General features: G+C 36.8%; 1 protein-coding gene across 4 annotated transcripts in view; it reads left to right on the top strand.

Annotated features, from left to right (window-relative positions):
• The window catches only part of zbtb20 (zinc finger and BTB domain containing 20), a 41141-nt gene that overhangs the window by 19482 nt on the left and 8474 nt on the right, over nt 1-13185 (top strand). For 3 of the 4 annotated variants that reach the window (XM_079450968.1, XM_079450970.1, XM_079450969.1), the window contains exon 2: nt 9313-9511. The gene's annotated coding sequence lies outside the window, so the exon portion shown is untranslated. Of the gene's footprint in view, nt 1-9312; nt 9552-13185 lie in introns of all 4 variants that reach the window. The other variant, XM_079450971.1, reaches the window with a different exon arrangement.

Consider the following 13185-nt stretch of genomic DNA (forward strand, 5'->3'; position numbering starts at 1 on the left):
CAACACTATTATATACAGTATCGTGACAACACTATTTAATACTGTATCTACATCAACGATGTTTTGCTAATCGCAGTAAGTGAATGATCATGACAGAACGACAGCACTGTACTGTAGGAGGAAATTATGTATGATTTATCGGCTATAATATTTCTGCCTTAATTGTAGTATCCGATATGGCCGATAATTTGATCGTGCATCCCTTATATTTATCTTTCGTTTTTTTATCGCATGTATTTATTTACCTTGTTTAAAATTTCACAGCATTGAAAGGACACATTATTCAGCTTCCCATTTCAATTAGATTTAAAAAAAAATAGTGATAATGCAAGTCAATAAAGCACTTTGAATTACCAATGTGTATGAAATGTGCTATATAAACTAACTTGCCTTGCCTTGATAATGAACATTGTCACCACCTACTCACCCTCTTGTCATTTCAAAGGTCTATGAATTTCTTTCTTCCGCAGAAAACAAAAGAAGATATATTGAAGAATGTTGGTAACGAAACAACGGCGGTACCCGTTCACTTCTATTGTACGGACACAAAACCAAGGCAAGTCAATGGGTACCGCTGTTGTTTGGTTACCAACATTCTTGAAAAGAATTTCTTGCGCGTTCTGCAGAAGAAAGAAATGAGGGTGACAGAATTTTCTTTTTTGGGTGAACTGTCTCTTTAAGTCTGGTAACTTCTACTTTGGAGTTTTTTCTAAGAATTAGTTTTCTTCAGTTACGTGGTATTCAAGCGTACCACACAGGTTGTTGTTTTGCTATCTTTTCCCACAGAAATGATATTTGGTTGGCAAATGTAAAGTCACTTGAGGACACAAACTGCGAGTCTGTTGCTCTGAAAGAGATGAGCATTGGAAAACGAATGCACTTTTTTATATTTTATCATGATCCGAGAGTAGTCGTCATTAGGTGCCATTGCCAAAAGCTGTTTATTTCTTTTTATTTGAATCATTTAAAGTTCATTGACTGCTAGCTGACTTGTTGTTTCACAGAAGTTTTTCAAGGACATGGAATTAAGTGAAGAATGCCGTCACATGATTGCAAACCAATTTAATGGATGCTTTATGCGATGTTAGATTTGAGTGAGTTTTTGTGAAATATGCACGAAGGGTTAACGCTGAGCGCCCTATAGCACTGAGTTCTGGAGGTCACGGACATTTTGTAACGTTATCTTACACAATGCTTGATTCATGGGTGAAATGGGGAGTGAAAAATAGTGATGTAAACGCAAGGGCATGAACTGCGATAAAGCTCAGGCCAAGGGTAGACTGGTACTGTACATCACAGGTGTCCCGGCTTTCTTATCACAACTTGAGAGAATGAGCGATCAACACCTCTGTACTGTACGGTACGGTAATGAGCAAAGACAGTGTTACCGGATGACTCCTCTGAAGTCAAGAGATAAAGAGCAAGGCCAGTGGAGATTTCATTAACTTGTGTAGCGTTTTATCTGACTTAATGAAATCTATGTTGCTTTTTAAAACGCTGCTTTTTAAACTGGTTTGTTTGAGAATTCTGTCATGTCATGTCCAACCTGTATGAGTTTTTTTCTTCTGCGGAACTCTAGAGAAGATATTTTGAAGAAAGTTGATAAGCAAACAACACCGAACCCCATTGACTTGTAGCGAATGAACACAAAACCACAGCACTTTAAAAAATTATTAGGTTTTAATAACGTAAAAATCTTGCGAGTAAAATCTACTAATTTTGGTTGTTAAGATTTTAATTATTTAGTTTGAGTCATTTTAATGTAACCAATTATATATTAAGTAAATCCAACTCAATTTTATTATGTTAAACCCATTTAAATTGGTCGAATTAAGTCTACTTATTTATTTTGTGTTGAGACTACATAAATAATGTTTGTAGATATAACGACCTTGGCAGTTGATCTGTAGTTCCCAGCATGCACATAACATACCATCTATGTTGTAAAAAGTTTGAGTTAGACACGTGTTTTTGTTCGGGTTAATTTTTTTATCTACGATAAGTAACGTTAACTTAATATTTGAACAAAAACTAAATGTATTTAGTTTTTTATAGAATTATAGTAGCAAATTTTACAAAAAAGAATTCGTGCAAATTGTTAATTCTACAAGGAAGCATTTTTATATCTTCTTTTGTGTTCTACAAAAGATTTGAATTCAGGTTTTGGATGACATGAGGATAAATAATGGACTAAATTTTCATTTCTGGATGAACTTTGCCTTTAAGTGGAACCATATCTAATGTTGTCTGGTTCATGTTGTGTTTCTAAACCTTAATGTGGCTCAATAGTCAAAGAAAATGTTTGTCGATGTGTTGAAATGCACGATATCTTTAACACGTTTTTAAGTTCCATGTGGCATCTCCACGCCTTTTTTAAAAGTCTTAAGCACAAAAACATCGTTATGTATTCGTATGTATTTTTCTCTCTTTTTGTGTCCTCGACCCGATCACAACAGACCTGTGACCCGCTTTTGGGCCGTGTTCCACCTGCTGAGTAAATCATTTTTCATTTCAGTCATTTTCAGGAAATATGTCGGATAATGAGTGAAAAATCACAGCTGAGATTACTTCCATTTGGAGGTCATAACCGTGTCAACGTGTGACAGAGATCTATGTCAAGTGAAATTTTGTCAGTGAATTGCGGGGGGAAGATTTCTGAGACGGGGGGTTACCGTAGTAAATGGTAGTTTTGTGAACATGTGGTCATTTTCTTGACGGACAGAACTAGACATCAGCCCTGTTCTTTCCTCCTCTGCTTTACTTTTCAACAGAACACGTGTCGTCTATTTTTTGCTCTCTTGCACCACTTCCACTGTGGACCCGAGGCGTTGCTCCATTGTCTGACCACACCTCATACTCTCCATTACCCCATCAGACTCGAAATGGATTTCAATGGACATAAATGTCTCCTTTGCTTGACGATTGACCTCTGAACCCTCTGCATGCAATGTTACTACCTCTCTCATGAAGATAACATTAAATGTGACCAATCAGAGAGCACTATTAGACAGTAAAGTAGTAGTTCACAAATATAATAAAATTACTCACTCCTCATGCCATCCCAGATGTATATGAACACAGTTTTTTTATATGTAATAATACTAAATATATATTTATTTTACATCATGGCAGTATGTACAGTGTGGCAAAACAATCACAAAATATGGAGATACAAAATTTCGAAAGGACAGAATATATATATATATATATATATATATATATAAAATATATAGGTTGTTAAATGTTAAAGCTCCAAAAAGAACATCCGTTCATTATTAAAGTAATCCAAATGACACGATGTGATGATGTGTTTCCATATTTGTATTTACTTATAATTTTGGATTAGATTTCTTTAAATAAGCTCAAAATATGAATGTTTACTTTTTCCCAGAAACATATGGTTTTGCTTCAGACGACATTTGGATTGCTTTAATGATAAATGGATGTGATTTTTGGGACAGTGTGTATGTATGAAAGATGACTTTTTTTAATGAAGCGGGTGAGTAAATAGTGAGAGAATTTCCAATTAGAATCATAACTTTTAATACATTTTCCTGTACATTTATCATTTTCTCTCAGTCTCGGTTTTGCCACAGACACACGGATGATGCCGTCTGGTGCGTTTTGGGATACTCTTTTCTGGTCATTGTAGTTCTGAAACAAACCCTATGTGAGGATATTCTGTATTGGAGCGTAATCAATCTTTATCACATTTTTACATAAATTTTCACATCTTCCATTGACACGAAGTGTACTGTATAATAGATGGTACTTGTTGACAACAGTGATTGGTGAGGAAGGGAGCGGCTGGCACCTGGCATGTGTTGACGGTTACTGGTTACTCCGAACACACACACACACAGCTATCAGGCAAATATGGTGCGGTCTGGCAAAAAGAACAGCTCGTGCATTCCAGACTGAAAAGACGAGGATTCATGACTGTGTGCAGCCTTTTGTCCGAAACGTTTATTTTCACGATTTTTAAACGTAAACCCGTCTCCTCACTGCATGCGTGATTCGAAACGGAGAAAAAAGACGAGCTAGAAAACTCTACTTTTGTCTCAGTGATGGGCGCACGAGAACAAAATGAGATTTTGGGAATTCAAAGAGCGCATTGTTTGCGCGCAAGGTTATCTGCAAAATCCAGTGTTGCATCTCGGAAGGAAAAAAACTGTCTTAATTGCATGCATCTGCGGCGTCTGCCAGGGGCATGCAAATACAATGGAAAATATGCACGAGTAAATAAAACTAATATTGGGAGAAACAAACATCAAACTCTTCTAAGGACACAGTGAAATATTAGAAGCAAACATTATGTATGAGTAAGTGAAATGAGCGCTAACGGAGTGCCGTACGACATGACTGATTTCTCCCCGGCTCTCGTCGAAGATCGTGTTCTTGCCGAGTGTCACAGTTGAACTACAGCCACCCATTAGAATAACATGAGAAGCTTTTCAAAAATGTAAAATATAGCAATAAGACACTAAAGGCCACATCACTCTGATTTTACCGCAGTTACATGCTGTTCTCTGGAACTAAACTGTGATATTACATAGTTGCACTGACTGACGATAATAAATATAGCTGCAAGCAGACTAATATGGTTAGAATTATGGTGGGTTGAGGTGAAGTGTTGGATGCTAACTTTGTTTTTTTTTTTTACGTCACTTTTTATAAAGTTTTTATAATCTTAATTAAATACGTTTTAATTGATATTTTTAAGCATTTGTATCCGTAAAGGAATACATTTTCACAGTAAATGTTTAAATGTGGTCGTCCTGGAGACCAGGGGGAGAAAGAGGAGACGTGAGGAAGGAACAGGGTTTGAGAGGAGAATGTGACCTGCTGAGGTCCGATAAATTCACGAAAGCCAGAACATGGACATGACACGCGGCTCTCATACAAACCGTCTCACGGCATGAAAGAAGAGGTGGAATGAGAGAGGAAAAGGTGGAACGCTTGAGTTAAAAGATGGTAAAGGATCATCAAGTCTCCGCAGGAGCTTTAAGTAACATTTCATGTGACACCGTCGTGCTGTGCCTGTCCTCCTCTTGTTTCGAATGTAGGTTAGGCCTTTCAAAATGAATCAAAATGTATATTAAGCCCAGCGTGCCGCCATTTGAGAGCTGCTGGTGTATATTAGTCATTCTGGGAGGTTCCTACTTACAAATTCAGAGAGTAAATGTATTTTGTGTGTATTTTGCATCCTGACGAAGACAGAAGGCTTTTCATGGAAAATAAAAACTGATGCTTTATTTATGTATTCTGTTGCAGAGAATGATGGGATATGCAGTTTGAACACACATGCCTGTAATCTCATAAACTACATTAATAATAGCATTAATACTTCATCAACATGCCTACAAACCCGTGCCAACAATCAGAAGTGAATGTTAACACCGTGGCATTCATATTCTCTACAACAAACTTCTTAACAACACTTCTTTTCAATTTGAATCCAATGTTTCGGCTTTTATATATTTTATATTAATTGTAAACCATGAGAAATTTAGAGTTTTAGATGTATCACAGCCGGGTTATTGTCAAGGCCCAGTCATCTCTGTTTATGATTTAGTATTTAATTTTGCGCTCTGGCGTTCGGTTTTGTTGGGGTCGCACGGCTTCAGATTGTCTTGCGTGTCATTAATACGCTTTCTTGTCAGTGCGATAATGTGTCTGGATTCCAACATCGGTCCAGTTTTTGGGGTTCCGACGCTCATCTCCGTGTCTTGAGCTAACAGGTTCGTTGTCAGTCCTGTGTCATGCTCTCTTGTGTGTGTGTTTTTTCGAGGTGTTTGTGTAGTGAGCTAATTTTTTGCTGACATGTGTTCACGTCGTTCTCGTGTCTTGCCGGGTTGTTTCGTTGTCATTTGTTAGTTCGTCCCAGCACTCCATCATTATTCTCTTCATTTTCTTCACCTCGGTTTTCTAACTCTGGGACTGTTGGGGTTTGTGTTGGCCTTGTTCGGTGAATAAAACAATAGCAATATACTTAAATATTACATATGGATGTATGAGAATCAAGTTCTTATATTTTTCAATATATGAAAAGCTGAAATTCCTTATGTATTATTCAATATATTGTCATATATATATATATATATATATAATATAAATACTATGGTTTATTCTATATGTATTTTCAATAACTTAATTACTAAATTATTTAATATACAGACAATGAATGTATAGGGAAATATGTTTGCATAAGATTGTCGCACTGTTGGTCATCATGAACCATTTTCTTAAATGATTTTTATTTCTTTACAAATAAAGCCCATTGCTGCTCGCCTCCTGTGTCCTCTCCTCTCTGAATCGCAAGGTTAAGCGCATTGGATTGTGGGATATGATATTTCTTGCCGTATGGACATTTTAGCAGAGTATTGCAGGTCATTCGAGTATTCTACGTATAGAAAAACATTTGCATTCATACACACAGACAGACATCACAAATCGTGTCAATAGTGAATTTTTCCCAACACAGCTGGAGAGTGTATATGAGTTACTAGCATTCTGTGCGCCGAGTCTGAATTTATATGAAGAAAATAAGCCTAGCTGTTTACAGTTAAATTGCTGAAGTAAATGAATTCTTGGACTTCAGAACGAGAGAGAGAGAGAGGTAGCGTATGTTTGGAACGGGAATGCGATCGGCTGTGGTGTGGTGAGGATGGGTGCGGCAGTGACCGTCTGACTAGTCTCTCACATCCATAATAACACCTGGCCCAGCGAGCAGACCATTTCTCTTTCGCTAGTGCTTAACCCTGTAATTGGTGGTGAAGGTTATCCACTCTGTGCAGAAACGCAGAGGAAAACTGCTTCCTGTCTCCATGACACTGCGCAGGAAGTTGCATCATCACAACCGCCTCTTTCATAGATTTACAAAGAGGATTTGTGTTTGTCTTGTGTGATAGATGGAGGGAATGTGTAAATATATTAATGACCAGCAATGAATGTTTTTCAAATATGTTTACAAAAAATGCATTTGTGAATTGAACTGCAATGTGCAGTATAATAAATATTCACGGATTTTCTTTAGTAATAAAAGTGAATTCGGTTTTTTTATAGTGCAGTTATTTGAGTGCACGAGCTACTAAAAACATTACATTTGTGTCATTAGACTAGTTTCAATTCAATCATTTATAGAATTATTATAGATTTGTAACACTTTTATATCTGGATGCATTTTTCTAGTTGTTACTTTGTTGTTATATTGGTGAAAATAAATACAAATCCTGTCTTTCTTTCAGACTGTAATTTTATGATTGGGACGTTCGCATTCCATGAGTTCGGTGCACATGCACAGCGAGCTGCAAGTAAACGCAAGCGAGTTCTCGCATTTTTCTGAATTCGGGCCGCCGCGTGAAGCTGTTAGAAGTCACAAAAGCAAAAAAGATTTCATTTAACACGCAACTGTCATCACAGTGTGTCTGCGATAAAAAAAACGTGCAGGTGTTTTGTAATGAATGAAGCGGGCGATCCTGCAGCTATGCAGTAAAACATGCATAATAAACAAACACTTTTGACAAGAAAGCGCAGCTGCAGTAAAATGGCTTTATGACACACAATGTTTCCTAACTCCAAATGTATATACATATTCATATTTATTATTTGTACAAAGTAACAGCATTGCATTTGATCTATCTTTAATATGTACGGTGGTCTGTAACATACACCGTAAGAAATTTGTAATCAGAATGGAAAATGTTATCATATTCAATGCTCTGTAAACTTCTTTTTATCACAGCTACGGTAACCATTAACTACCTGTTAAGATGTTGTTGCAAAAAACAACTGTATTCATATAAATCTGTGCATTAATGCGTCGAAACAAGTGCTGAGAAACAAGTAGCATAAATGATGTATGGCATATGGCAGGATCATCGCTGGGTAGTGGACAAAAAACGCCTTACTGAACCAATATACAGTACATGGGATTGAACTAGATTATAATATATTCTAATAACATATATAATGTATTTCCATATATTGGAATCAGTTGCTTATATTTCTCAATATCTGAAACGTGTTGTATTATTTAATATATTGTTATATTCAACAATTACGTTGAATATATTGGCAGTTATTATATAAGAAAACATGTTTTCTTTGCACGAGGGACGTGTTTCTAAACACCGATCTTATTATTTTGTCCTAAACAGCATAAATTTAAGACACCGTTCTTTATAAAAGTGCTTTGAAACGGTATTTATCATACAAAGCATTATACAGATACTTTGAATTGGATAGAATGTTGTTGTACATTACCCTCCATCCCCTATGATCTTATATCAAAAATGAATTTGAGACCCTGATACGTCATTCATTAAGGAGTTTGAAGAAACAAATTTCTTTAAGTCATTATAAGCATCTTCTGTAGTTTTGGACTTGTATATTCTTCTTGTGATGGGTGGTTTGTTTTAAAACTGACATCGATCAGCTACGCTGCACGGCCAAACTTGACCTACTTTTAAGTTGAAACAGTGTTATGAAAACATGGCTTTAACATGAGCGAGGCGTGCCTATCACGTGTGTTTATATAGAAAAACTATACGAAAGCAATTTAAAAATGATGTTTTCCAGTGATATCATGAACATTTCACATCTCGTATGGTAGCTGGCTCATACTTACTTACCCGAAGAATATTGTAACGGTTGATTTCATGTTCGGCAGATGAAAGGAAAAGCAATTACAGAATTCAAATCTATACATTTTCTTTACCATTTAAGTCGTGCTCTTTACAGGCCTTCATACCTCATAACTCAAAGCTCTTTCAGGTCTTATTTACGATTGACATTAAAAAGCATTTACTTAGTCCAGATTACAAGGATCTTTCATGCACATTTCTCACTACGTCAGTGAATTTATGCATAAACAGAAATAGAGAACGGGATCATAAAACCGGCCTACAGTTTTTCTGAGTTCAGTCCATCTGGAGCAGTGATGTTTATTGCAGAATAACTGAACTTCAAATGAAATGAATTGATCGTGAAGAGCTTCACGTTCACGCTGTGAACAAACAGAGAAAGCTCTGATGGAGCGTCAGATGGACGTGAATGTGTCAGGGCTGTTTTTTTTAAGCCGTGTCATAGAAATCCAGCAGAAATGCATTTTTTTGTGTGTTTTCTCAAGGTCAGATTGCACTTTTTAAATGTCTTTTAGGCTTTTAAGTCCATCTTTTAGGATCATGTTTTCTTATATATATAAAAAATAAATCTATATAAATGATGATATTTACGACTCCCACGTTAAGTTGGCGGTCTGTTAAAAGCAGGCGCGCAGTCATTGTTCTCTCTCTCTGCTTTCTTTGGCAGGGCGATATTGAAGATTCTGCGTGAGGTTAGATTGCGGCCAGACCCGAATGAAATGAGTGGCTGACGACTGACCTCTCTCTCGCTGCACCACCACCACCAGCAACCTGTAGCATCAAAACCAGTGCCTCTTCACCAGCCTGATTCACAAACACACACCCACCCACGGACACACAGTTACCCAACAGAACACCATCAGACTGTGAGTGTGCATCGGCCTCTTATCATCTGCGCTCGGCAAAGTGAGATTTTGAGTCCAATTTAACGCCGCTCTGTCCTTTCTGAAACGGTCACTATGCACCGTACAATTTGGGAAATCCTGGTACTTTATTCCAAAAGCAGGCATAACATAATCATATTTATTTTACACATTGTGATATTGTTTTCATCTCAATTATCAGAAATTAAGAGACCATTCCATTGTGGTCATTTCAGTCTACTGTTTGTCGAATTTCAACAACCTCAGGAGTGACACAAAGTCATCCAACAGTAATGTGAATGTCTGATAACATGAAAACTTTGATAAAAATCCACATAAAGAAATAAAAATATGACTGTTGCGTTGCTTTAAAGTGAACTTGTTTGCAGTATTTGAGGTCTGAAAAAAACCGCATCTATTCTGTTTCTTCAGTTTTCATTTTCTCCAAATAGAAACAATATTTGTTTATTTAAATATGAGATGTTGTTAGTAGTTCATAGAATGAAACAAAAATAATCATTTTACCTAAACATATACCTATAAATAGTAAATTGAGAAAAACTGAAAATGGTCTTTGAAATGGTCTCCTATTTTCCCCGTGGCTGTATTTTTACACATTTTGATAAAAAAGCTATTTATACAAACATCTAATGCGTACACTTGTTTAATTTTTATAGGATTTCAATAGAAATTATCATTTACAACGTACACTTTTACCGTTATACAGCTAAACAAAATACACCATTGAGAGTAATGAAATCCTCTTACATTTGAAAGGAAATATGCTTTCATTATCATGACAGTAATGTCACAATGCCATTAAATACATTGTCATAACAGTGACACAACACAGACCTTGATTGTCCTAAAATAGGCTTCGTTTTCTTCATATAAAATGTAGTTTTCCTTCTTTCCTTTGGATTGTTCTTGACGGGTTAAGTGAGATTTACTCATTTACTCCTATCGATGTTGTTTTTTTTACAAGCACGCAGACACGCTTGTATGTGCCGGATCTCTGTGTTTAGGCCCTTTCACATGAATCCTGTCAACCGTACATCATGCATTGAACTCCATAGTTCAAGCTTCTTCTGGCACAGATTTAAACACAGATGAATCATCCAACACTCAGTTTAAAGTATTTAAACCCATTTTAAACATGCGATTCTCATAGGCAGAATAGTTTAAAATCACCATATAGCAACAACCGGGCGCCTACCCACCCGCATACCCCCCAACATCTCATCAGCGCGTTTTGCACAAACAAGCACCAGTCACCATTTCTTTGGAAAACGTAGAATCCAGATTCACTTACCGTCGCCCTTCTGTCAGCTTCGTGAACCAGTCTGCACATGTTCCTACGACCTTTCTCATTAGCGAGACATTTTTCATCATTTTATATGAATGCTCGATTACGCATAAAAATCTGGAAAGATCAGCAGTTTGGGTGTTATTTAAACCACCATCACATTTCTTCCCCTTTTTGACGTTTGCTTGAACCGCAACTGAAGTGTACACGTTTAATGAATTGAGCCGCTGCCGCACGATTGGTTTATGTGATGTTAGCCCTGGCAAGCAGGTGTATGAGATCTAATAAAGTGGCCACACGACCCTTACAGACTCTCCGCATGTGCAGTATTGGGCAACAGTGACCAAAAGTGATGTCCATCCGAACGCATTTATTCAGACGTATTAAAAATGATGTGTAGTTGAATTTGGTGTGTAAAGTGAAGCTCAGCTTTGAGAACAATCTGGCAAATAAGACACACAAGACATGTGCAAAACGTATTGAGTCAAGAGTCAGCCCTTACAAAAAAGGCTATATGTGATTATACTGGGAAATGTCTATATGTTGTCTATATATTGAAACCAAGTACTTGTATTTTTATATATGAAAAGCTTATTTATTTTTCAATATATTGTAATGTATTAACAACGTATTATTCAATATATTTCAAATATATATTTAATAATTTAATATATTATTATATATAATAATAATATGTAGATAAATCAATTTCTTTGCAGACTTCAGCAGTCATTCTTCTTCCTTTCTCAAGTACAAAATATAAATAACTGTTAAAATTCTCAGTGTATTGAATTGTAATTTTCTCTTTTTGTCATGTTAAATCTCATTTTTCTATCCTACTCGGTTTAATCGAACCTGAGCTGAATAACAACAAATTTTGTGCAAATATCCCCTCCGGACATCGCTTTTGGCCACTACTGTATAGCTTCACAGAAAGGTCAATCCCAGAATGCATGGCGACAATCTTTAAAAATCATCGAATAAATGATTACATTTGTTCTAAATAATAAAGTGTTGTGTGAGGTCAAACGTTGCAAGCTGTTTTGCTGATGCGTACAACATTTTACATGTAAACTTGTGAGGTTTGGTTTCTGTCTCAAGAAGCAGACGACATCAAGACGTCTCGTTGGGTTTTGGAGCAAAGCCTCTTAAAAAAGTGTGACACATGTGCACATTACGCCACTTCAGACACTAACTTTTGTTTTACACAAGGTACTGATGAGGCGAATCAGCCTTCTGACGCAGAAATCTGTCAGATGCCAAGAGTTCAAACTTTATGTAGTCGAGCCAACAAAGTGAGACATGAAGTGATCTGACAAATGCACATCTGACTCCACACTTTATACCGAAATCTCAGCTTGATTTACTCCAATCAGACTTCACATGATATCATCTCTTTTTTAGCCCGTCCCCTTTCCGTTTGCCACAGTTAAGTTTTACTTGGGTCTACCTGAACCATCCTTCTGGCTCTCGCCACAGTTATATTTTAGTCTCGCTTTCTTGGAACGAATCGTGGCTTCCCAGAAATTTAAAAGAAAAACATATATATCATGTACTCTTTAACATATACATTTCAATCATGAATATGCATTCGTCGAATATACACAGAACATTGTGAAACAACCCAGTGTTCGCAACACTGCAATAAAATATGTAAATGTATACAAATGTACAGTTGGTGTACATACAGTGCAAAAACTCATACATATATGGTGAATATATGGTGTGCGTGCAGTTCATGAGGCCTACAGCTAAATCGAACTCGTGCATGAGGCCTACATCTATCCAAATGTGCAGTATTATATCAGAAAATCCACCATAGTACAAACACACGTCTTGACACACTACCTTCTTTTTCTTTCAATAACCTTCCAAAATGAAGCGCGCTTCCTCGCAACGTCATCCTTTGAGTCCCAAAGCGTGCGTTCTTGGAATTCTAAAATTTGCGTAACGTCCCAAATGAAAGGTGTGTCGTGTTAACCCATTTATCGCAAAACATGGAAATGAACTTGATATTTTAGCGTAAAACCTGACAAGACTTCTTCAGAGAGGTTTGCTGTCGTAATGAGTTAAATTTTCTGGTGTAGGAGAGAAATAGGAGGAACCCGAATAAAAAAACAAAGGCGTTTAGGGAGGAATGCACGTGGACGGGGGAGAGAGACACGAACAGTGTGTGCTTTCAAGTGCAACTTTTGTGTGTGCGAGATAATGTTTCGCCCAAGCAACCGATGTCACCAGCGTCCACAATAAAAATTACCACTCCATTTTTCCCAGCGTTTCTACTCTTTCTGGAAGTCTCGCGGAGTTTCAAAGCCTTCACGTGGAGAGTAAGAAAAGCACATGGCAGAAAGTAGACCATTTTGTGTCTTCT

Source organism: Barbatula barbatula, assembly GCF_947034865.1.
Source record: "Barbatula barbatula genome assembly, chromosome: 2".
In the NCBI taxonomy this organism is placed as follows: Eukaryota; Metazoa; Chordata; class Actinopteri; order Cypriniformes; family Nemacheilidae; genus Barbatula; species Barbatula barbatula.